A 25,130-nucleotide genomic window follows, 5' to 3' on the forward strand; every position below is an offset into this window, starting at 1 on the left:
TTCGGTGATACATTATCTGGATGATTTTTTGTTTGTTTTCCCAGAGACAGGTGACGGATGTCTTTCCCTTCTGAACACGTTCCTGTCGCGTATAGCCCAGTTTGGTGTTCCTATATCAACAGAGAAAATGGAGGGCCCAGTCACGCGACTTTCGTTTTTGGGTATCGAGATAGATTCCATGGATATGGTGTACCGCCTCCCAGTGGAAAATTACGGAAGTAATGAGTTAGCTGATGGTTTCTTGGCGGTTCGTAAGGTTACTCTTAGGCAATTACAGTCGTTGTTGGGTCTGCTCTGTTTCACATGTAGGGTCATGCCCATGGGGCGGGTTTTTTCCAGATGTATGTTGTTGGCTACCCGCGGTATACAGTCTCCGCATCACCGCATCTGTCTCACTAAGTCCCTAAAAGCTGATTTGGTGGTTTGGAGGACCTTTCTTAGCTCATACAATGGACATTAATTTTTTATGTCAAAGGAGGTCCGGAATACGGTTCTTGCATTGTTCTCCGACGCATCTGATTCATGTGGTTTTGGTGTTGTCCTGGGCAACAGATTGTGTGCGTCCCCCTGGCCTGAATCCTGGCATTCCACGGGTTTGTGTAGGAATTTGACTTTTCTATTATAGTGGCGGTCGAGATTTGGGGCTCCATTCTCGCGAACCGCCATGTTTGCTTCTGGTCGGACAATATGGGGGCCGTTCAATGCATAAATAGCCTGTCATCATCGTCTTTGCCAGTTCTTTCCCTGGTGCGTCATCTGGTTTTGCGTTGCCTGGAGCATAACATTCATTTCAGGGCTCGACACGTTCCGGGTGTGGACAACAGTATTGCTGATGCTCTTTCACGCTTTCATTGGCAGGTTTTTCGAGAATTGCATCTGGAAGCAGATCAGTTCGGGGTGGAATGCCTGTGGCGGTTGGCGGCCAGCAACTGATGTGTCTCGTCAGCTCATCTGTATCCCTGTCAACATGGCAAGCCCATGGTAAGGCCTGGGCCGATTGGCAGTCCGGGGTGGGTATGAGGGACGTGTCCTCTCATGATGATCTTCAGTTAGAGGTAACGGTAGAGTGGCTGCTTAAGCTACGATCCCAGGGTGTGTCTGGTCTTGTGGCGCAGCGCAGGTTGTCTGGGGTGGCTTTTCACTTCCAGTTGTGCGGCTGGCCTAATGTGACAAAGCATTTCATTATGCGACAGGCATTAAAGGGTTGGAGAAAAGAACATGTCTCCAGGGACTCTCGCAGACCTGTCTCGTTCAGCCTGTTAAATAGATTAGTGTATGCTTTCTCGTCTGTGTGTGTCTCCTCTTTTGAGTCTGTCCTGTTTTCTGCCTGTTTCAGTTTGGCCTTTTTCGCCGCTCTTTGAATCGGCAAATTGCTTCCCCTGTCCAATCGTAGGTCTGGTGGTTTATTATTTCAGGATGTGGTGGTTGCCAATAACTCCGTCCGGGTCTTGGTCCGCAGGTCTAAAACGGATCAGTGGCGCAATGGGGTTTGGATCCCTCTACACCAGGTGGGGGGGTCGGTTCTTCTGGTTCGCCTGATTTCAGACTACGTGGGTATTCGTATCGGGGGAGTCAGTTTCTTTTCACACCTGGATGGTTCCCCCCTCACGAAGTTTCAGTTTACCACTGTATTTCGATCTTGTTTGGCACGGGTGGGGGTAGAGCCGAAGGAGTTTGGTACCCACTCCTTTCGAAGAAGCGGCTAGGGCAGGCCTGCCGGAAGCGGAGGTGATGCGCATAGGCAGGTGTCAGTCTGCTTGCTATGCTAAGTATATTAGACCTGACTTGTTGAATAAAAAAATAAATTAAAGTGGAAATTATCAGTTGTTATTCATTGTCATGTTTAGCGTTCTGAGATGAGTTTACGGTTTTAGTGCGAGTTATCTTCTTCTGTTTTTCCTTTCAGGTGCAACGCGCCGGGCGGTATGGCTGTTAGGACACTCCTATGTATTTTGGGCAGCACAGCGTGCGGACTGCAGACCCGGTGGAAGGACTCTGGGGTTTCGAGAGGTGGACGTGTCCTGGAGAGGAATCAGAGGGCTCAGATGGTCTCAAATCCTTACTGAGGTGGTGGATATTGGGGCACATTCCAGGGGTCCTGTAATACTGGTCGTTCATGCTGGCGGCAATGATCTTTGTCAGTTTCCTTTAGTCGAGCTGATGGGGCTCATGCCTTCTTACGGGAGCTCGTGCTGGTATGGTCTGAGGTGATACCCCGGGTGGTTTGGCACGGGGCCAGGGTGGCGGAAGCCGTGGAGAAATGCAGGAGGACAGTCAACTGTCGCATTTCACGTTTCGTGAGGTCCCGAGGGGGAATCGTGGTGCGACACCGTCAATTAGAAGGGGACAATAGGTCCCTGATGAGACCAGACGGGGTCCACCTGATGGAGATCGGGATGGATATATTTCTTTCATGTTTGCAAGATGGTATCGAGCAAGCTATGTTTTTGCTGGGTGGTGGTCAGAGTACTGTGTGAGGTGACAGGCCTCCTCCGTGGCGGAATTGGAGATGGCAGAGATTTGGTGGAAGTTGTTGGCGTACTTGCCCGCCGGGAGACCGGCGGTTGGCATTACCGCCCGATGTTATATTTATATATATTTATAAGAGTTTACATATTGATAATAAAAGCTGTGGCCGATCACCTCCCAACAAAGAGTTAACAAGTTGTTAGTGTGTTTCTTGTAGAATAAAGGTAACGGAAAATGGGGGCCCCTGGTGAAGAAGAGGAGGCTCTTCCCCCTGCCCTCCCCCAACTTGCCAACAGTCTGGTAAGCACCTGACAGGTTAGGGAGGGTGCTTAGGGACTGGTGGTTCCCCTTCGGAGATGGCCCCCAAAGTGATTTTGATGCAGCATTTTGGGCATGTGGGGGTTAATTATTGAAGCATCTTCCGGGCCCTGCCTAATGGGGATGGCTTGATAACCCCTCCTATCTAGAGAGCATATATATACCCCCTCCTCCCTGCTGGACTTCCTCTTGTCCGTGGAAGCTGATTTGCCTGCTCTCCCTCCCTTAAGTGGTCTATTTAGGCTTATTGCTGTTTTCATGATAATGATGGATAATTTATGATATATTTTTCTCTTTCTTTCAAGTGCGATTCTGTTGGTTTCTGACTGAAAAGTCACAGCTGGCGGAATTTGAGATGGCAGAGTTTTGTTGGAAGCTGTTGGCGGACAAGCTTGGGATCCCGTACCAGGATAGCAGAGGATGGTTTTAATCCATCAACCTCTGGGTTATGGGCCAAGCACGCTTCCGCTGCGCCCCTCTGCTCGATGAAACCAGGCCAGCCAGGAACCCACCTGCCCGCATAACTTCAAGGTCAGAGGCAGTCTTAAGGGTTTCACAAGATCTTTACTTTGCACTAACCAGAAGACACAGGGACTGAGGAGTGGCAACAGGTTACAGGACCCGTGCAGCATACATAGCCCCAGCTTATATGTGTGAGCCTGTAAGGGAGAATGTGGACAGAAGAATGCACCGTCTCTATTGCCATTGTGTAGCTCCCTGGGACAGTGTGCGTATACTATACCCTTTGAAAATACATACAATTTCCATTAATATTGTCCACATTGTCCAAGGAGGAATGTGGCTCCCATACAGCATTGCGCAAAACTGTAGATCGTGAATAGACACTGTAGGCTACTCCACACTGGGTCCTTCCTGAGGTCTTCACCATAGGACCCCTTTAGCTTTAACTTAACTTCCTGCCTCCTACCTTGTTAATTTTACGTGTCAGGACACCAGTAGGAGGCAAGTGTCAGCCGGTCCCGTACAGAGACAGCAAGTGTCAGCAAGTGGCTGTAGGCCCTGCACAGAGGCTACAAGTGACAGCAGGCCTAGCACGAAGGCAGCGAGTGACAGCAGGCCCTGCACGGAGGAGAAAGTGACAGCAGGCCCTGCACGGAAGCAGAAAGTTAAGTGGCCGCAGGGCACGCACGGAGGCAAGTGGCCGCAGGGCACGCACGGAAGGCAAGTGGCCGCAGGGCACGCACAGAGGCAAGTGGCCGCAGGGCACGCACGGAGGCAAGTGGCCGCAGGGCACGCACGGAGGCAAGTGGCCGCAGGGCGCGCACGGAGGCAAATGGCCGCAGGGCACGCACGGAGGCAAGTGGCCGCAGGGCACGCACGGAGGCAAGTGGCAGCAGGGCATGCACGGAGGCAAGTGGCAGCAGGGCATGCACGGAGGCAAATGAGAGGTGGCCGCATGCCATGCCCAGAGGCAAATGAGAAGTGGCCACAGGCCATACCCAGAGGCAAATGCGAAGTGGCCACAGGCCATACCCAGAGGCAAGCGGCAACAGGCCGCGCACTGAGGCAAGCGGCAACAGGCCGCACACTGAGGCAAGCGACAACAGGCCGCGCACTGAGGCAAGCGGCACAACAGGCCACGCACTGAGGCAAAGCGGCAACAGGCCACGCACTGAGGCAAGCGGCAACAGGCCGTGCACTGAGGCAAGCGGCAACAGGCCGTGCACTGAGGCAAGCGGCAACAGGCCGCGCACTGAGGCAAGCGGCCACAGGCCGGGCACAGAAGCCATGAGGCAGCAAGCCGGGCACAGAAGCCATGAGGCGGCACATCGTCATGAGGCGGCACGCACCGAAGCCATGAGGCATCAAGTCAGACATACCAGCTAGGTTGCTCGCCTAAAAGATTAAAGTCTGCAACCTTGTCATTTAAGTGCAGACTGAAACTTTTAACTCCACCTTTAAATCTCATTAGGTGATGCTGCTATCATCTGAGCATGCACAGAGACAATTTAGATCCACACACAGATTCTTAATTAAGTAATTTGAACTGTAGAGGCAATCCAGATGGTTAAAACCCATGCATGGTTTACTTACCCTGACAATTAGTTTGCATGGATTACTTACCAATCTTGAAATATGTGCTGCCAAAGCAAGCACTAATATTGTCATGCAGCCTTCTGCCAATTACTTGCATACGCAGCGTTGGTAAGAAGACAAGGAGCTATCCCAGCTGCTGACAGGTTCAGGTGCACTGAGACCGTGATCCTGCTGAACTCATTAAGAACAGCAGATCTAAGCTCCATAAAACCCATAGTTGTACATAATGAGGTAACCACCAGTGCATTACTCACTTTCATGGGGGTTAGGAGCTGTAACGGATCTCCTGCACCCGACCGGGGGTACCTCCGTTGATAGTTGCTCCTTGTGCTTTCCGAGGACTCCAAGCACTCCACTTGACCACCGTACGTACTGCAGACCCCACGAACCGCCGAAGCTTGGGTTGAGGTCTCACCGTCTACTACCCACCCTGGACCTACGACAAGGCTCCAGGCTCCAGTGGGTGAACCTCTCCTAAAACCAGAGAGCAGGAACAGCTCTTAAAAGAGCTAGTAGTTATAGCCAGGGGGAGTATAGCAAAATCTCCCAGCGTATAGCAATCCCCAGTGTCGATCAATTACCCAAACACCAGCCCTCAACATGATGAAGGAATAAAACAGGAACTCTTTATTGAGGGCTACCCGCCCGTATTTATGCAGGTCCCCATCTGGTGGACACGCCCCTAGGGGACCAGAAGGAAGACTGTGACACAGGACAGATACGTAGCACTCAGGATACACAGACACAACACATCCCCACAATGCATCATGGTTTCCTCCTCTCTGCCCTGGAGGACACCCGAGGAGCAATTCAATTATCTCTCAGGACAAAGGGAAATCGCCCAATACACATGTGGAGACAACAGGACAGAAATCACCACCCAAACACACAATGTCACACCCCCACAGCAAACACAGACATTTACATATTCCCAGATAGCTCAAGTCTGAGTGCATATCATTAGTGAATGGCACTCAGAATACACGAATACAATAAAATAAGCTATCTGGGTACCCTCACATAACATAAAATACAATTCCAAAGACAGATTTAAGCTGTGCGGCCAGTCTGTCTTCTCCTTTAAAGTTAGTATGGGCCATAATCCTGAGGCAAGAGGCTGGTAAACAGGCCTCTCCAAAACCCAGTGGTGAGGTTGGTTTCGCCACACATCTCCCCCTCCCAGGGAAGACTAACCAGATACCTGACCTCACGGTCAGTACCTGAGTTAGTCTGGCAGTCCAACCACAACTCAATACGGGACCTGTTGAATCTTGGGGCCTGGCTCTGTTCTGTATGTCCCCAGCTGTTGAGTGGGCATCTGCTACTCCTTGCTTCCTTGTTGCTCTCTAGCTTGGAGCTGTAGGTACTTGGTGGGAAGAGGCCGACTGCGCTCTGCCCCGAAGCCAGCTTTCCACTGGGGTAGCCTGTGGGAAGTCCGGCTCTGGAGACGAGGATAGGGGAGGGCAGAGGCCGACTGCGCTCTGCCCAGATGCCAGCGCTTCAGCTGGGGTAGCCTGTGGAAAGTCAGCCTCTGGAGAAGAGGATAAAGGAGGGCAGAGGCCGACTGCACTCTGCCCAGATGCCAGCTCTTCCGCTGGGCTGTGGTCATGGAATCCTATCCCCAGGACCTTGTTGCAGATCGGCTGTGGAGAGGAGGAATCGCTTACCTCCTCCTCCTGGCATTCCTGCGGGGTTGGTGGGGGATCTGTACCGGCCATCCAGTATCCCGGGAGGCCTTTTGCAGAGAACTCAGTCCCATCTCCACCTGCCATCGGGAGGTATTCCCAGAACCCGTCGATGAAGTTCCCTACTTTGGGAGTTGGTAGGGAAGCAAGGGGTATCGCCGGCAAGTCTTCCCAGTTGTAGGAGGGCAGATCTGGCTCTGCTTGTCGAGTAGGTTGGGGATGAATGGAGCTGAGCAGGTGTTGGTAGGTCTGCTCCAGCTCCCACTCCCTTGTTACCAGGTGGGTCATGTCTTTGCTCACCTCCCTTCCGTCAGCATAAACATGCATGCCCATCCGGTAGTCGTAGATGTCCCAAAACCTAGACTCCTCCGTGCTGCCAAGATCAATGTCCTCCTCCAAGGCATCCCATAGTAACCCAGGTCCATCATAATCCTCACCTCGGGTCTGTCTGTCGTGCTCAGCCATCCAGGGGGAATGTTGAATGACATGCCACCTTAGGGCCTGGTAACCGTCCTCTAGCCAAAGCTCCTTACATGCCAGGTTCTGGAGCTCTGTTACCCAGTCATCCAAGGGCTGCTCTCCCAAGAGACCCATCCACATCGCCACATGCTTCTGTAGCTGCTGCTCATAACTGGGGAGACTCTCACCTCGCCGCCGCTGGGCATTTTCCAGGGCATCATACCAGACTTCCTTTCTGTCTGCATCCCTGTAGTCTGCCTCCTCCTCCTCGTCATAGAACGCTGTCTGAAGACTAGCCGATTCCATCCTGCTGTAGCCAGGGGCGCTGTACGGATACTAGCGTTGCCCTCAATATACTACACGAACTGTGTCTCCGAGCTGCCTCTCCTCACACTAGGACGCCATCCCACTGCTTGCCACCAAATGTAACGGATCTCCTGGCACCCCGACCGGGTACCTCCGTTTATAGTTTCTCCTAGTGCTTTCCGAGGACTCCAAGCACTCCACTTGACACCGTACGTACTGCAGACCCCACGAACCGCCGAAGCTTGGTTGAGGTCTCACCGTCTACTACCCACCCTGGACCTACGACAAGGCTCCAGGCTCCAGTGGGTGAACCTAAAACCAGAGAGCAGGAACAGCTCTTAAAAGAGCTAGTAGTTATAGCCAGGGGAGTATAGCAAATCTCCCAGCGTATAGCAATCCCCCAGTGTCGATCAGTTACCCAAACACCAGCCTCAACATGATGAAGGATAAAACAGGAACACTTTATTAAGGGCTATCCGTCCGTATTTATGCAGGTCCCCATCTGGTGGACACGCCCCTAGGGGACCAGAAGGAAGACTGTGACACAGGACAGATACGTAGCACTCAGGATACACAGACACAACACATCCCCACAATGCATCATGGTTTTCTCCTCTCTGCCCTGGAGACACCCGAGGAGCAATTCAATTATCTCTCAGGACAAAGGGAAATCGCCAATACACATGTGGAGACAACAGGACAGAAATCACCACCCAAACACACAATGTCACACCCCCACAGCAAACACAGACATTTAACATATTCCCAGATAGCTCAAGTCTGAGTGCATATCATTAGGTGAATGGCACTCAGAATACACGAATACAATAAAATTAGCTATCTGGGTACCCTCACATAACATACAATACAATTCCAAAGACAGATTTAAGCTGTGCGGCCAGTCTGTCTTCTCCTTTAAAGTTAGTATGGGCCATAATCCTGAGGCAAGAGGCTGGTAAACAGGCCTCTCCAAAACCCAGTGGCGAGGTTGGTTTCGCCACAGGAGCAAGCCAGGGGACCTCCAGTTTAGAAGGAACCCACCGATCGACCCAGGCCGTCAGAGAACCCACCTATTGGCTCCGACTCCAGGTGGGGTCCGGGCTGCTAAGGGACCTCTTCCCAGAGAGGTGTTAGCAAGGCTATTCGAGACCTGGAAGGAGAGGCCGGTCACCCCCCGATCCTAGACCCAGCCTTAGGCCCTAAATGTTCTTGTAGAATCTCTCTGCGTCTATCCCCTGTAGGGACAGGAAGAACACTGGTGGGTGGAGGTGGGAGGGACCTTTTAACCTCTCTGTTTCCTGTCCCAAGAAGGTCAAAGGAGAACAACCTCCTGTGGTGCTGTCAGGAGGGAAGAGCTGGAAAAAATCATACTTACCTATCTTGATTGAAGATCTCAGCCAAAATCCCGTGCGCAGTTCCATATGATGTCACCATGCTGGCCGGCGTGATGACGTAATCTTGCGCCACGCGAGATTTCGCGCCAGATCTTCAAGCAAGATGGCAAGCAGCGGCCGGCCCGTCGTGAGCAAATGAAGGCGGTAAGTTTCATAAAAAAAAAAATTATGTAAATTTTACACTGTTTTTACACTCAAATGCCTCGATCATGTATGAATCCGGCATCTGAGAAGTACAATGACGGGTGGCGGCGCTATCACAGCTCCCTGTCATTGCACCAGCTACTTACAAAAAAAATGCGCTTTGTGACAAAGTCATTCATCACAAAGTGATTTTTTTTGTAAAATTCGGCAAATCAGTCGAATCGAACTTTTCAAAAATTCGCTCATCTCTACTGATGAGCTGCCATTGCCTAACCTCAAAATAACATATGCTTCCTGTTGAGGAGTTCTGGTTGATGACAAAATCATTCACGGCTTTAAGCCTCATTCACACGTCCGTGTTTCACAGACTTGTGCTGTACGTGTTCTCCACGGACAGCACACGTCCCCATTCATTTTAATGTGTGTATTCAGACATCAGTGTTTTAGCATGGTCTGTGGGTCAGTGTTTTCAGCACGGATGCATGCTCTATTTTGTCCATGTTCACGGATCCATCACATCCATTATAGTCTATGTGTCCGTGAAAACCACGGATGCAACACAGAAAGAGATTCTTTGAAAATTATTTTTCAGATGTTCAGTGTCAGTGAAACACGGATGTCACCCGGACAGCAAAAAACTGACCCACGGACCCCAACACGGATCCTTCACGGACAGCTTCACGGATGCATCCCTGACCACCTGCTCACGGATTTGAGCACGGACACAGGCGTGTGATTGAGGCTTTACTCGGCTCGTACAGACGCTATAGCGTACGAAAGGTGGAATTCTACTGAGTTAGAACACAGAGGATCGAGCAGTGTAACAGCAGACTGTTCTGTCGCTGCAAATCAAGGACAGAGTTAATTGCAACATAAGAATGTCTAAAATGCGAGGACAGTCTCCTGGACATGGCCAGCACCTTCTACAAGGCACTGTACTTTTTCAAAAAGAATTTAATGTCTAGATTTGATACGTGCGCCCTGCAGGGAGCATGTATTATTTCCCTCAAATGCAGAGCGCCCATTATATTTCTGCCAGTGTTGCTGACCCCTTTTCCCAGTTGAAGTTGGTGAGGAGAAAGCCAGCAAGATGTTTGCTGCTTGATGCACTTTAGAAAGTGATCAGCTGTGTGGCTACACTAGTCGATTAGCTGTAACAACTTATGACAACGGTTCATTTTAAACATATAATAAGAGGGGGAGTTACGCTCTCCCCTGCTTCTGTTGAGGACGTGAGGATGTCCATGTAGTAGGATGTGGAGGAGGCAGTGGGAACCAGAGCAACACAAACGTGGAGTTGTCAAAATGACCTAGCCTTATTTCTACGGTGCTGCATCGCCGTTGCCACAAACAACATTGAGCCAGTGGGTGAAAGACATATACTTTCCTCAGAATGCTATTGGGGTGCTCGCAATAAGTCTATGAATAGTGTTGATCGAGCACCAGAGTGCTCGGCTGCTCAGGCCGAACACCTCGGGATGCTCGGGTACTCTACCGAGCACCCGAGCACAATGGAAGTCAATGGGGTAAACAAGCATTAAACCAGGCACCCCCTGCTCTGAAGAGGGGAGGGTGTCTGGTTCACATGAAAAGGTCAGAAATTGATGGAAGCACCACTGAAATAGTTCTGGAACAGCATGGGGAGGATGTCTGGATGCATCTTGGACTCCAAGGTCGCTGCTGGGAACGATGTTGTCCGAGTAGTACGCCAGTACGCCACTTTTACAGACTGACAGTAATACGCACAAAACCAAAGATAAAATCGATTTTAGAGGAAAAATTGTTAGGAAACATTCTTTCCTATATATTTACTTCTTTCCTACTTTACAAAAATTACAAGGAAGAGGCACTCCGATACAACCTGTATATCACATAAAGGAGGGCCTCATTCATATTGTTTTACAATTGTTCAGGTAGTGGGACTCCTACACTCAAAAACCTATGCACTAAGGGAAAGCGCTGCCAAAAATTACAAGGAACCGGCACTCCAATACACCCCTTATTACACATAAAGGAGGGCATCATACACCCTTGAAAAAATATTATTGATGGCCAGCTGGTGAGCTGACCCTCTAAAAAATTATATGCGAGGGCCTGCAGGTGAGCTGACCCTGTAAAACATCATATGCGAAGGGCATATATGCAAGGGCATTATATGCGACAAATAAGCATGTTGATATGATGGAAGAGGAGAAGAAGGATGAGAAAAGGAAGATTCAACCATATACCCTGTTTCTGGTGGAAGGGGTGCATGGGAATACAGTGTATTCAGTACATTATAAACAACACATTTAAAGTGCCTTTATGTTCATCAGCTTTCCTCTGGTGGAAACGAGAAGTCATGGTCAATCCAGGCCTTGTTAATTTTTATAAGAGTCAATCTGTCAGCATTTTCAGTTGACAGGCGGATACGCATATCTGTTATAATGCCACCAGCAGCACTAAATACCCGCTCAGACAAAACGCTGGCGGTAGGGCAGACCAGCACCTCCAAGGCGTAAAATGCCAGTTCGGGCCACGTGTCCAGCTTGGACACCCAGTAGTTGTAAGGCACTGAGGGATCATTGAGGACGCTGACACGGTCTGCTATGTACTCCTTCACCATCTTCCAAAATTTTTCCCTCCTTGTGAAAGTAGGCCGCGCATCAGGGTGAGGGTGCTGGCGGGGTGTCATGAAACTGTCCCAGGCTTTGGAGAGTGTTGCCCTTACTCTGTTGGAACTGCTGTGTGTTTCCCTTGTCTCCCCTCCTCGGTTGCCCAAGGAACTTCGGACTCTGCTGCCAGCGTTGTCAGATGGAAAATTTTGGAGCAATCTTTCAACAAGGACCTTCTGATATTGCACCGTTTTTCTCGTCCTCTCCACCAGAGGAATCAGAGATGAAAAGTTTTGTAGCGAGGGTCATGAAGGGTGAACAACCATTAATCCGTGTTGTCTAAAATGCGTATAACGCGCGAGTAGCTGAAAAGGCAGCCTAACATGAAGTCAGCCATGCGTGCCAGAGTACCAACAGGCAAGACTTTGCTGTCGTCATCAGGAGGATGACTCTCAATCTCCTCATCCTCTTCCTCCTCTTGGGCCCACCCATGCAGAACAGATGGAATTAAACTTCCATGGGTACTACCCTCTGTAGCGGAGGCAACTGTCTCCTGCTTCTCTTCCTCCTTCATCTCCTCCTCTTCCTCTTCATCGTCCAATTCGAGGTGAAAAGACGAACTGAGGGTGGTCTGGCTATTACCCTGTGTAATGTCTTCCCCCATTTCCATCTCTTCCACCTGAAAAGCGTCGTCCTTAATTGTGAGCAGCGAGCGTTTGAGTAGACACAGAAGTGGGATGGTTACGCTGATAATAGCGTTATCGCTGCTCACCATCTGTGTTGATTCCTCAAAGTTTCTTAAAACCTCAGAGGTCAGACATCCATGCCCATTCCTTGCTTGTGAATAGCCGAAGCTGACTGGAAAGGCGACGACCATGTTGCAGCTCGTATTGCACTACTGCCTCTGCTGCTCACAAAGCTTTGCCAACATGTGCCAACATCTACTGCTCCTCCTCCTCTTCCTCACTCTGCTCATCCTCCTAACTTGTTGACCTAACCACAACCTCAGTGATTGACAACTGTGTCTCATCCTCTTCAACCTCTTGAGACAGTAATTTCCGTTGACTTATTTGCAACTGTGTCTCATCATCATCCACCTCATTAAACAGTAATTGTCATTCCCCACCGTCATCTTCTTGTGACTGTGGATGCTCAAGAGTTTGGGAATCGGAGCACAAGATCTGTCCCTCTTCAAGCATGCTTGGCGAGAGGGCCAAATTAAGGAATGGAGCTGAAAAGAGCTCCTTGGAATATCCGAGTGTGGCACACTTGTTTGGCCAGACTCTCCATGGTGGGAGGAAGGAGGATCAGGGTGAGGATTATGTTGAGCAGACTCTTGGCTACTGACACTGGACTTGGTGGAAGAAATGGTGGTGCTTAAGTGACTAGAAGCATTATCTGCTGCAATCCAACCGGCCACCTGGTCGCACTGGTCTGACTTCAAGAGTGGTGTCTTGAGCTGCCCTGCAAACTGGGACATGAAGCTAGGTATCGTGGATGATTGTTTTTCTTGTGCTCTGGCAGCAGGCACAGTTTCACTGCACCCAGGACCACGGCCTCTGTGTGCGCCATCAGCATCATGGCCACTACCCCATACCTTACTGCTCGTCTTCTTCATATTAAATGTTATATATGCTTGAAAGTCTGCCACACGTACAGTACCGTAGGAATTGGAATTGTATACGCAAACAAATTTAAAAAGGCATTTGGGATGTGGAAACGTCACACAGGAGATATCCCGCAGAAAATGTCAATGCAGTCACCAGCGGCTAATTAAAAATTACAGGGAATGTCACAGGTATTTGGGATGAGTAAACGTTATACAGGAGAGGTGCCACCGGTAATGTCACTGTTTGCAGCGTCTACGAAAAAAGTACACTGTATTTCACAGATAATATTTTTCAGCGCACACGTTACACTGCAGATGTGGCACTGGTAATGTCACTGTCAGAAGCGGACACCGTCTATTGAAAAAGTACACTGTATGTCACAGATATTTTTGGGATGCGCACACTTTACATTGGAGATGTGGTGCAGCTAATGTCACTGTCAACAGCGGACACTATCTACGGAAAAAGGACACTGGATGTCACAGATCATTTTGGGATGCGCACACTTTACACTGGAGATGTGGTGCAGCTAATGTCACTGTCCGCAGCGGACACCATCTATGGAAAAAGTGCACTGTATGTCACAGAAATTTTTTGGATGCACACACTTTACACTGGAGATGTAGCGCAGGTAATGTCACTGTCCACAGGTGACACCGTCTACGGAAAAAGGACACTGGATGTCACAGATATTTTTGGGATGCGCACACTTTACACTGGAGGTGTGGCACGGCTAATGTCGCTGTCTGCAGCTTTACTAACTATTGCACGCTATTTAGCGCAAGATGCGCTAAAATAGATATTGCTGCTGCCACACACAATAGTCCTTAAAAGGACTTTTGGATCTGTTAAGTTTTAGCAATTTAGTGCAGGTTGCGCTAAAAATATATATCGCTAGTACATGGATTGCAGGATAAAACTTACCAGGAAAGGTTAAAGGACCTTAACATGTATAGCTTGAAAGAAAGACGAGACAGAGGGGATATGATAGAAACTTTTAAATACATAAAGGGAATCAACTTGGTAAAGGAAGAGAGCATATTTAAAAGAAGAAAAACTACCACAAGAGGACACCGTTTTAAATTAGAGGGGCAAAGGTTTAAAAGTAATATAAGGAAGTATTACTTTACTGAGAGAGTAGTGGATGCATGGAATAGCCTTCCTGCAGAAGTGTTAGCTGCAAATACAGTGAAGGGGTTTAAGCATGCATGGGATAGGCATAAGGCCATCCTTCATATAAGATAGGGCCAGGGGCTATCCATAGTACTCAGTATATTGGGCAGACTAGATGGGCCAAATGGTTCTTATCTGCCGACACATTCTATGTTTCTATGTTTCTATGCTGCTGCCACACACAACAATAGTCCTAAAAAGGACTTTTGGGTCTCTGAAAAGTTTTTCTAATAAAATTATTCCTATATCACTCCCTACACTGTCTGTCCCTTCCTGAGCACAACTCTCCCTGACTAAGACTGAGCTGAACACATGTCATCGGGTGCTAAATAGCCAATCACTGTAATGCCAGTAACCAACATGGCTACAGCATTACGGTGAGGAGACTCGAGCATGGCGCTCGAGCACATCTGGTATTCGGCCCAATACTGCCATGTGCCGAGCATCGAGATGCTCGAGCCGAACTGGTGTTCGGCTGAGCATGCTAGATCAACACTGTCTATGAACTGTTAACTTGAATTTTTGTCTGTTCATATTCAGAAAAAAAGAGTTTATTTTTATTGCTAGGGGTTGCAGAACTAGTGCAACTGTAAGAAACACACTTTCCATAAAGGCTTCCCTGAACAAATTCTCTAGAATCTCCCCAAATATATCTCCTTTATCTGACTTATTCACAGCTTTAGGGTCCATTCACACGTCCGTTGTTTCTTTCCTGATCTGTTCCGTTTTTTGCGGAACAGATCTGGACCAGTTCTGTACCCATTCATTTTCAATGGGTCCTGAAAAAAAATCAGACATTGAGCTGTCCGATTTTTTTCAGGACCCATTGAAAATGAATGGGTACAGAACTGGTCCAGATCTGTTCCGCAAAAAACGGAACAGATCAGGAAAGAAACAACGGACGTGTGAATGGACCCTTATACTGCTTGTACAGACACTCCAGTATATGCAAGGTGGATTTCCACTGAGTTGTAATGCAGCGGACCAAGCTGCGTAAAGGGAGACCGTTCTGTTGTTCTGGGCTACTCTCGTCCAGGTTGATCAGCTCTAACATCGCATGGGAACGTTTCACTCAGGGCCGGTGCCACCACCCGGCAAACCCGCGCAAGTGCCGGGGCCCCCTGCTCCTGGGGGGGGCCCACTGTGCCCGCTCACTTCTGCAGCTGTGTCCTGCCTGTTTTGAATTCTAGGGCAGCTTACCCCAGCAATGCAGACAATTTTCGCCATGTGCACTGCTGGGGTAAGCGGCCCCAGAACTCAGAACAGGGTAGATGGAGTTGTTTCGGTAGATGATCAATCCTATGCTAGAATGTAGTTGTTAGAAGGAGTTCTGTGACATCACTGGTCACATGCTCCTTCATGGTCACATGACAAACCCTGACGGTAGCAGCAGCTTGTGGAAGGAGGAGGGACTGTGCCTGCAAGAGGCAGAGTGAGGGAGGATGTGCTGCTGGAGTAGCAGAACTTCGTGAGGGGAAGCAAATGAAGCTCATATATGAGGGGGCAGGTGGAGCACTCAGGGGCAGTGGGGTTCAAGTGGAGTGGAATCTGGTGCAATTAAGGGGGTTTATCATACAGATCTGGGTGTATTCTAAGGGCCATGATGTGTGTGTCTGTCAGTCTGTCTGTCCCTGTGTGTGTGCCCCTTTCTGTGTCTATGGCCTCATGCACACCAGCCGTGGGCATCACGGATGCGGACCCATTCACTTGAATGGGTCCGCAATTGCTCAATGGGAAGCACTATGAAGTGCTTCCGTGGTGTTTCTGTCCGTGCCTCCGCACCGCAAAAAAATAGAACATGTTCAATTTTTTGTGCGGTGCGGACAGATCATGAACCCATGAATGGGTCTCAATCTGTCCAGGCCGCTGCACGGACAAATTGTGGTCCCCAATACACGGAACGGACGCATAACGGCAGTGTGCATGAGGCCTAAGGCATTGCTTAGACTCCATCCCACAGTCTAGCCAGTGCCTAATGGGTTACGGTTTAGACCACCTTCTGGTACATGTTGATAATTCCCTTTTAAACCTCAGTCCATGTCCCCTCAGTACTGGGAATCAGTGGGAGTCATATTATAAGGTAACAAAAGCTTGGAGCATAACTAAAGGTGGAATTCCCTTTTAGATAGAAGTTGGTTGATGATTACACAGGTGTCTGTCCCTGTGTATGTGTGTGTGTGTGTCTGTCCCTGTGTGTGTGTGTGTGTGTCTGTCCCTGTGTGTGTGTGTCTGTCCCTGTGTGTCTGTCCCTGTGTATGTGTGTCTGTGTGTGTCCCTGTGTGTGTTTGTGTGTCTGTCCCTGTGTGTGTGTGTCTGTCCCTGTGTGTGTGTCTGTCCCTGTGTGTGTGTCCCTGTGTGTGTGTCCCTGTGTGTGTCTGTCCCTGTGTGTGTGTGTCTGTCCCTGTGTGTCTGTCCCTGTGTGTGTGTCTGTCCCTGTGTGTGTCTGTCCTTGTGTGTGTGTCTGTCCCTGTGTGTGTGGGTCTGTCCCTGTGTGTGTCCGTGTGTGTGTGTGTCCCTGTGTGTGTGGGGGGGGTCTGTCCCTGTGTGTGTGTGTCTGTCCCTGTGTGTGTGTGTGTGTCTGTCCCTGTGTGTGTGTCTGTCCCTGTGTGTGTGTGTGTCTGTCCCTGTGTGTGTGTCTGTCCCTGTGTGTGTGTCTGTCCCTGTGTGTGTGTGTGTGTGTGTGTCTGTCCCTGTGTGTGTGTGTGTCTGTCCCTGTGTGTGTGTCTGTCCCTGTGTGTGTGTCTGTCCCTGTGTGTGTGTGTGTGTGTGTGTCTGTCCCTGTGTGTGTGTCTCTGTGTGTGTGTGTGTCTGTCCCTGTGTGTGTGTGTCTGTCCCTGTGTGTGTGTGTGTGTCCCTGTGTGTGTGTGTCCCTGTGTGTGTGGGTCTGTCCCTGTGTGTGTCCCTGTGTGTGTGTGTCCCTGTATGTGTGTGTGTCTGTCCCTGTGTGTGTGTGTCTGTCCCTGTGTGTGTGTGTCTGTCCCTGTGTGTGTGTGTGTCTGTCCCTGTGTGTGTGTCTGTCCCTGTGTGTGTGTGTCTCTGTGTGTGTGTGTCTGTCCCTGTGTGTGTGTGTGTCTGTCCCTGTGTGTGTGTGTGTCTGTCCCTGTGTGTGTGTGTCTGTCCCTGTGTGTGTGTGTGTGTGTCTGTCCCTGTGTGTGTGTCTGTCCCTGTGTGTGTGTGTGTGTCTGTCCCTGTGTGTGTGTGTCTGTCCCTGTGTGTGTGTCTGTACCTGTGTGTGTGTGTGTCTGTCCCTGTGTGTGTGTGTGTCTGTCCCTGTGTGTGTGTCACCATCACCATGCCCTTTAAACCTCAGTCCATGTCCCCTCAGTACTGGGAATCAGTGGTAGTCATATTATAAGGTAACAAAAGCTTGGAGCATAACTAAAGGTGGAATTCCCTTTTAGATAGAAACATAGAAACATAGAATGTGTCGGCAGATAAGAACCATTTGGCCCATCTAGTCTGCCCAATATACTGAATACTATGGATAGCCCCCGGCCCTATCTTATATGAAGGATGGCCTTATGCCTATCCCATGCATGCTTAAACCCCTTCACTGTATTTGCAGCTACCACTTCTGCAGGAAGGCTATTCCATGCATCCACTACTCTCTCAGTAAAGTAATACTTCCTTATATTACTTTTAAACCTTTGCTCCTCTAATTTAAAACTGTGTCCTCTTGTGGTAGTTTTTCTTTTTTTAAATATGCTCTCCTCCTTTACCGAGTTGATTCCCTTTATGTATTTAAAAGTTTCTATCATATCCCCTCTGTCTCTTCTTTCTTCCAAGCTATACATATTAAGGTCCTTTAACCTTTCCTGGTAAGTTTTATCCTGCAATCCATGTACTAGTTTAGTAGCTCTTCTCTGAACTCTCTCTAGAGTATCTATATCCTTCTGGAGATATGGCCTCCAGTACTGCGCACAATACTCCAAGTGAGGTCTCACCAGTGTTCTGTACAGCGGCATAAGCACTTCACTCTTTCTACTGCTTATACCTCTCCCTATACATCCAAGCATTCTGCTGGCATTTCGTGCTGCTCTATTACATTGTCTTCCCACCTTTAAGTCTTCTGAAATAATTACTCCTAAATCCCTTTCCTCAGATACTGAGGTCAGGACTGTGTCAAATATTCTATATTCTGCCCTTGGGTTTTTACGCCCCAGGTGCATTATCTTGCACTTATCCACATTAAATTTCAGTTTCCAGAGTTCTGACCATTCTTCTAGTTTTCCTAAATCCTTTTCCATTTGGCGTTTCCCTCCAGGAACATCAACCCTGTTACATATCTTTGTGTCATCAGCAAAAAGACAAACCTTACCAGCGAGGCCTTTTGCAATATCACTTTTGAAGATATTAAACAAAATCGGTCCCAGTACAGATCCCTGTGGAACCCCACTGGTAACATGACCTTGTTTTGAATGTTCTCCATTGACTACAACCCTCTGTTGTCTGTCACTCAGCCACTGCCTAATCCACTCAACAATATGGGAGTCCATGCTCAATGACTGCAGTTTATTGATAAGTCTTCTATGTGGGACAGTGTCAAAAGCCTTACTAAAATCTAGATATGCGATGTCTACTGCACCTCCACCGTCTATTATTTTATTCACCCAGTCAAAAAAATCTATAAGATTTGTTTGACATGATCTCCCTGAAGTAAACCCATGTTGTTTTTCATCTTGCAATCCATGGGATTTTAGATGTTCCACAATCCTATCCTTTAATAGGGTTTCCATTAATTTGCCTACTATTGATGTCAGACTCACTGGTCTATAGTTGCTCGATTCCTCCCTACTACCTTTCTTGTGAATGGGCACGACATTTGCCAATTTCCAATCTTCCGGGACGACTCCTGTTACTAATGATTGGTTAAATAAATCTGTTAACGGTTTTGCCAGCTCACCACTAAGCTCTTTTAATAATTTTGGGTGTATCTCATCAGGCCCCTGTGACTTATCTGTCTTCACCTTAGACAGCAAACTTAGAACATCTTCCTCTGTAAAGATACATGCATCAAACGATTTAATAGTCATTCTTTCTAGTGGAGGTCCTTCTCCTTTTTCTTTTGTAAAAACTGAACAGAAGTATTCATTAAGGCAGTCGGCTAGCCCTTTATTCTCTTCTACATACCTTCCGTCCTTTGTTTTTAATTTAGTTATTCCTTGTTTTAATTTCCTTTTTTCATTTATATATCTGAAGAATGTCTTATCCCCTTTTTTCATAGACTGAGCTAGTTTTTCTTCTGCCTGCGCTTTAGAAGTTCTTATAACTTGCTTGGCCTCTCTCTGCCTAATCTTGTAGATTTCCTTATCTTCATTGCTCTGGGTTTTTTTATAATTACAAAATGCTAGCTTTTTATTTTTAATGATTTTGGCCACTTCTGCTGAGTACCACAGTGGTCTCCTCCTTTTTTTGCTTTTACTGACAAGTCTAATGCAATTTTCTGTTGCCTTCAATAATGCACCTTTTAAGTAGTCCCATTTCTCCTGGACTCCATGTAATCCGTTCCAGTCTGATAAGGACTCATTTATGACTAATTTCATTTTTGAAAAGTCTGTTTTTCTAAAATCTAAAACTTTTGTTTTTGTGTGGTGGGACTCTTTCACAGTTCTTATATTAAACCACACTGACTGGTGATCACTAGATCCCAAGGTTTCGCCTACAATGACATCATATACCGAATCCCCGTTTGTGAATACCAAATCCAAAATGGCCTCCCTCCGGGTTGGCTCCTCAACCACTTGTTGTAGAGATAACCCCAGTAGGGAATTTAGAATATCTGTACTCCTGGTAGAACTTGCTATTTTGGTTTTCCAGTTTATATCTGGAAGATTGAAATCTCCCATAATGATAACTTCTCCTTTCATTGTCATTTTAGCTATTTCTTCAACTAGTAGATCATCTAGTTCTTTAACTTGACCAGGTGGTCTATATATCACACCTACACGAGTTACTGCATAGAAGTTGGTTGATGATTGAACAGGTGTCTGTCCCTGTGTGTGTGTGTCTGTCTGTCCCTGTGTGTGTCTGTCCCTGTGTGTGTGTCTGTCCCTGTGTGTGTGTGTGTCTGTCCCTGTGTGTGTGTCTCTGTGTGTGTGTGTGTCTGTCCCTGTGTGTGTGTGTCTGTCCCTGTGTGTGTGTGTGTGTGTCCCTGTGTGTGTGTGTCCCTGTGTGTGTGGGTCTGTCCCTGTGTGTGTGTGTGTGTGTGTGTCTGTCCCTGTGTGTGTGTGTCTGTCCCTGTGTGTGTGTGTCTGTCCCTGTGTGTGTGTGTCTGTCCCTGTGTGTGTGTGTCTGTCCCTGTCTGTCCCTGTGTGTGTGTCTGTCCCTGTGTGTGTGTGTGTGTGTCTGTCCCTGTGTGTGTGTGTCTGTCCCTGTGTGTGTGTCTGTCCCTGTGTGTGTCTGTCCCTGTGTGTGTCTGTCCCTGTGTGTGTGTGTCTGTGTGTGTGTGTCCCTTTGTGTGTGTGTGTGTGTCTGTCCGTGTGTGTGTGTGTGTCTGTCCCTGTGTGTGTGTGTCCCTGTGTGTGTATGTGTGTGTCTGTCCCTGTGTGTGTGTGTGTGTCTGTCTGTCCCTGTGTGTGTGTGTGTCCCTGTGTGTGTGTCTGTCGCTGTGCGTGTGTCTGTCCCTGTGTGTGTGTGTGTGTCTGTCCCTGTGTGTGTGTGTGTCTGTCCCTGTGTGTGTGTCTGTCCCTTTGTGTGTGTGTCTGTCTGTCCCTGCTGTGTGTGTGTCTGTCCCTGTGTGTGTGTGTCTGTCCCTGTGTGTGTGTGTCTGTCTGTCCCTGTGTGTGTGTCTGTCCCTGTGTGTGTGTGTCTGTCCCTGTGTGTGTGTGTCTGTCCCTGTGTGTGTCTGTCCCTGTGTGTGTTCCTGTGTGTATGTGTGTCTGTCCCTGTGTGTGTGTGTGTCTGTCCCTGTGTGTGTGTGTGTCTGTCTGTCCCTGTGTGTGTGTGTCTGTCCCTGTGTGTGTGTCTGTCCCTGTGTGTGTCTGTCCCTGTGTGCTGTTTTTCCCTGTGTGTGTGTCTGTCCGTGTGTGTGTCTGTCCGTATGTGTGTGTGTCCCTGTGTGTGTCTGTCCGTGTGTGTGTCCCTGTGTGTGTCTGTCCCTGTGTGTGTGTGTCTGTCCCTGTGTGTGTGTGTCTGTCTGTCCCTGTGTGTCTGTCTGTCCCTGTGTGTGTGTCTGTCCCTGTGTGTGTGTGTGTGTGTCTGTCTGTCCCTGTGTGTGTGTGTCTGTCTGTCCCTGTGTGTGTGTGTCTGTCCCTGTGTGTCTGTCCCTGTGTGTGTGTGTCCGTCTGTCCCTGTGTGTTTGTCTGTCCCTGTGTGTGTGTGTCTGTCCCTGTGTGTAACTGTCCGTGTGTGTGTGTCTGTCCGTGTGTGTGTCTGTCCGTGTGTGTGTGTCTGTCCCTGTGTGTGTGTCTGTCCCTGTGTGTGTGTCTGTCCCTGTGTGTGTGTGTGTGTGTCTGTCCCTGTGTGTGCGTGTGTCCCTGTGTGTGTGTCTGTCCCTGTGTGTGTGTGTGTGTGTGTCTTTGTCTGTCCCTGTGTGTGTGTGTGTCTGTCCCTGTGTGTGTGTGTGTGTCTGTCCCTGTGTGTTTGTGTGTGTCTGTCCCTGTGTGTGTGTGTGTCTGTCCCTGTGTGTGTGTCTGTCCCTGTGTGTGTGTGTGTCTGTCCCTGTGTGTGTCTGTCCCTGTGTGTGTGTGTGTGTGTCTGTGTCTGTCCCTGTGTGTGTGTCTGTCCCTGTGTGTGTCTGTCCCTGTGTGTCTGTCCCTGTGTGTGTGTCTGTGTGTGTGTGTGTCTGTCCCTGTGTGTTTGTGTGTGTCTGTCCCTGTGTGTGTGTGTCTGTCCCTGTGTGTTTGTGTGTCTGTCCCTGTGTGTGTGTGTCTGTCCGTGTGTGTGTCTGTCCGTGTGTGTGTCTGTCCCTGTGTGTCTGTCCCTGTGTGTGTGTCTGTCCCTGTGTGTGTGTGTCTGTCCCTGTGTGTGTGTGTCTGTGTGTGTGTGTCTGTACCTGTGTGTGTGTCTGTCCCTGTGTGTGTGTCTGTACCTGTGTGTGTGTCTGTCCCTGTGTGTGTGTCTGTCCCTGGGTGTGTGTGTGTGTCTGTCCCTGTGTGTGTGTTTATATGTCCCTGTGTGTATGTCTGTCCCTGTGTGTGTGTGTGTGTGTCTGTCTGTCTGTCCCTGTGTGTGTGTGTCTGTCCGTTTGTGTGTGTGTCTGTCCCTATGTGTGTGTGTCTGTACCTGTGTGTGTGTGCCTGTCCCTGTGTGTGTGCCTGTCTGTCTGTCTGTCCCTGTGTGTGTGTGTGTCCCTGTGTCTGTCCCTGTGTGTGTGTGTGTGTCCCTGTGTGTGTGTCTGTCCCTGTGTGTGTCACCATCACCATGCCCACAGTGTTCCCTTTTTCTTAACACAGCTGCATCAGGACATTCTGTGCGGGGCAAGATGAAGATGGAAGACGAGGCAGCACCGCCAGCATGGAGTCCGTGGTAGAGGCACAGGGAGGCACACTAAGGACGCCGGTAATACTACTACATGATCTACATTAGTGTTATCTGTGGTTTACATAGGACTACAGGTAACACTATCACATTATCAGCTCTAGTGCAGGCCGGAATCAGGGCTGCAAGGCTGGATGGAGGCCTGGCATGACTGGGGCTTGGAGGGAGAGGATTCGGGGTTACAAAGGGTTAAGGAGGAAGGATAGTGACGGAAGGGATGGAGGTGTGGCTAAGGGCATAAAAGGGTTAACAGGGGCGGGAAAAGCGGCCATTTTGTGAGGACAGCAGTGTGGCAGCAGCCCGTGTCTGAGCTGCTGCAGTACCTCTTTTGGTGGTTCCTGTCCAACGATGTCCGAGGTGAAAGCGCTCCTGGCACAGCTCCGTGCGGCAGCGGAGAGCAGGGGATCTGGATGGCTGCAGGCTACCGTTCAAGGTCTGCTCCCGGGGTCTGGGGAGGTTGCTGCTTCAGCTCTCCCCTCCAGCCGGCCGCAGAGGACAAGGCCTCCGGCGCGCCTAAGTCCTGAAGCGACCCCGAGGGTCCGGCGCCGGTTAAGGAGCCCCTCTGTGGCCCCTCCAGCACGCTCTGCGGTGAGTACCAGTTCTTTCAGGCAGTCGCGTGCTGGGAGGAATCCTGTAGTACGGCAGGACCCTAGGAGGGGGGTGCGGGACCTCCCCCTCTCCTCTGATGCAGGCAGCGTGGGATCCGGAGCTGTTCCGGCAGGGGGATCGGGCCCCGGTCTCTCTGCCCGGCGTGGGAGAGGAGGGCAGACTGCATCTGCTGGTCGGCGGGGTCCTGTGTGTGGCCCTGAGCGGGTTTCCTTAACGGAGCAGCGCAGTCATGGAGGAACAGGAGTCTATCTGAGGCCAGGCTGCAAGGAGAGGGGAGCACTTACAGCATATGGAGATGGCAGCTATGCGACACCCATAACACACTTACCTGCCACAGACACACTGACTGGAACCTGTGCACAAGTGCTGGTGTCCACACCAACATTAAAGGACACAGCACACACCACAAACCACACAGGGACCCAGGACACCCATAGCTGCAATAACATGAGACAGGGGAATGTCTAGTAAACATGACACCAAACACCACCAGACATGTAACACCAAACTAGACATACAAACACTCTGAACTTAACCCACTCCATACAAATAGGGACAGGAAGGGAAGGAGACACCGGGATAACATTGATGACCACAAGGGTGGCCCTCACTGGACAGATGGTAAAAGCCAGGAACAGAGAACCACCAGTATACACCAAGACTGGAGGAACCATCAGCTTCAGGCATCCAGCAGAGGCTAAATAGCCAAAGCAGCCACACCCACACAAACCCAGTGTTCCCAAAACACTAGGAAGGGAGTTAACCCTTCCAACACCAGACAGAGGAAGGAAGCCACTTAAAGGGGAAGTGCACACACAAGCATACCAAACACGTTACCACCGGCAACAGCATGCGTGGCAACCATGTCACGGCAATCACCCAGAAGGCCGAGACACTGCCACTGCATGCTCTCACAGCAACACGTTGCCGCGGGCAACCGCAAGTGTGGCAACAGTGTCACATCTAGTAAAGCAATGAATGTGGAAATCTCTGGATTCATGTGAGGTACAGGGCTGGTTGTAGCTTTATAGAAATAGATGTATATGATGTTTAATTTTTACTTTTTACCTTAATTATGGGATAACCCCATTTAAAAGAATGAGATACAAACAACTATGCATATAGTGATGAATGTTACCAGAGAGAAGAAACAATTATCCATTACTGTCTTCGATTGCTTCCTCTTGAGCTAGATGCAGTTGAAAAACTTCATTCCTATTTCTCGATTCTTAACCAAGGCTTTCCATACAGTTTACTATGGTACAGTGAAATGACAGCCCCACCACCCCAGCATTTACCTCATTGATCAACTACTTCTATGTTTTGTCTCGTTTCTTTGCCTTTCCTTTGAAATAAAAAATCTAATAAATTCTGAAGAACCTTGGAGATCTGACTCCTGAGTTTGGCCGTTCTGTAGATCAGGTAGGAGGAATGTAGAGTTGGTAGAAATCCTAAGATAATATAAAGCCATGGAAGGCTTGTACAGTAAAAACAGTAATAAAAAGAAGACACAAAATGGCCAATGAAGTATATTGTGTTGTATATGAAAGTGAAGGACACAAATTTCATCACCGAGTAATATGTCTCCAAATTGGTGGTTACGTTACTGCTCCTCTTCATCCTTGCTGTGTGATAATACAATGAGGCGAAGAGGAAGACGGATGATAAGCAACAGAAAAGCAGTGGGAGGAAGGTTCCGATAGTATAAATGTACATAGAATTATCATATGTGCAATATCTGAGTACATCATCCATGGTCGCATTGTTTGTTTCACCTTTGGGCATCTCAGTCATGGACAAGAACATCAAACAACTAAAAGCTGAGAGAAGCAC

Source organism: Bufo bufo, chromosome 4 (assembly GCF_905171765.1).
Source record: "Bufo bufo chromosome 4, aBufBuf1.1, whole genome shotgun sequence".
Classification (NCBI taxonomy): domain Eukaryota; kingdom Metazoa; phylum Chordata; class Amphibia; order Anura; family Bufonidae; genus Bufo; species Bufo bufo.